Below are 1,127 nucleotides of genomic sequence, written 5' to 3'. Positions count from 1 at the left end.
AGTTTCTGAGAAAGGAAACACAACATACAATTCACAAGGCTCTCATATTCATGTACATGCACTTGTTAGTTTGTTAGAATATAAAACCATTTAGTACACAATCTACGTAATAATAATAGCCGCGGCCATATTGTTGATATAGCCAATGCATAGATCTTTAACAGATCTGTCAACTCACTTTTCTATTTATTTTTGTACAAAATTTAACGTGATTGTATGTTGTGTAATATATGGCTGTTCTAACAACAGCAATAAGAGCCCTGGAGTTTGTTTTATGCAATACCTACTGTCAGAAAACAGAAACGGAAGGAGAAATGTAAGCAGTTCGCCGACCCTGACTCAAGTGACTTGAATGTCTTTAGCTCCTGCGATATGTATGCTGATGTATGAACGACATAGTTAGGCTATAAATAGCAGAGTAAGTTACTGGTGACAAGAATGACGGATATTTACTTAATGCTATTGGGTCTAATACAGAGGTGGACAAACTACGGCCCGGCACACACTTTAATCCGGCTTGCCGAGCATTTAATTAGGTTTTCATAGGCTGCTTGCGATTTTTTTCCTGCGATAGATGACGTTTTGGTTAGCTTTACTGCAAACTGCTTTTCACTCTTCTTAGGGGCCGTTTATACGAGAACGATTGCGAAGGAAGATGACAAAATATTTTATCATAAGTGCCTTTCGTTTACACGGCGACCCCGCCATCGGGGCTTAAAGACGCAAAAATCTGAAGACTCCTTCCAGAGTGTAGAGTTTTGAAGACGACCAGGGTTGCATCTCCGTCTAAACGGCTAAACCAAAGATCATTGATTACCTCTCTGGCTAAACTGTCAAATTAGAATGTCTGCGCGTGACGTACCGGGGTTCTATCACACCACCACCCAGCGGTCTAGAATGCATATCCAATCGAATATCACATACTCTTGCGTCTTCATATAAACAAAGATTTCCCCCTGAGAATGCTTGTCTAAACACGAATTAAAAAATGAAGACGCGACCAGGGCTTGAAAACGAAATTATTTTTTAAACGTTCCGTTCCGAACGGTTCAGGTAGGCCTATGTTTAACGTTTTCGTTCTTGCATGCGTTCCGCCACCAACATATCGGTCCTGAACCGGTTCGGAA

The sequence above is a fragment of the Alosa sapidissima genome, chromosome 2, assembly GCF_018492685.1.
Source record: "Alosa sapidissima isolate fAloSap1 chromosome 2, fAloSap1.pri, whole genome shotgun sequence".
NCBI classification, from domain to species: domain Eukaryota; kingdom Metazoa; phylum Chordata; class Actinopteri; order Clupeiformes; family Clupeidae; genus Alosa; species Alosa sapidissima.
The sequence above is the reverse complement of the archived record's forward strand: the minus strand, read 5'-3'. Positions refer to the sequence as shown.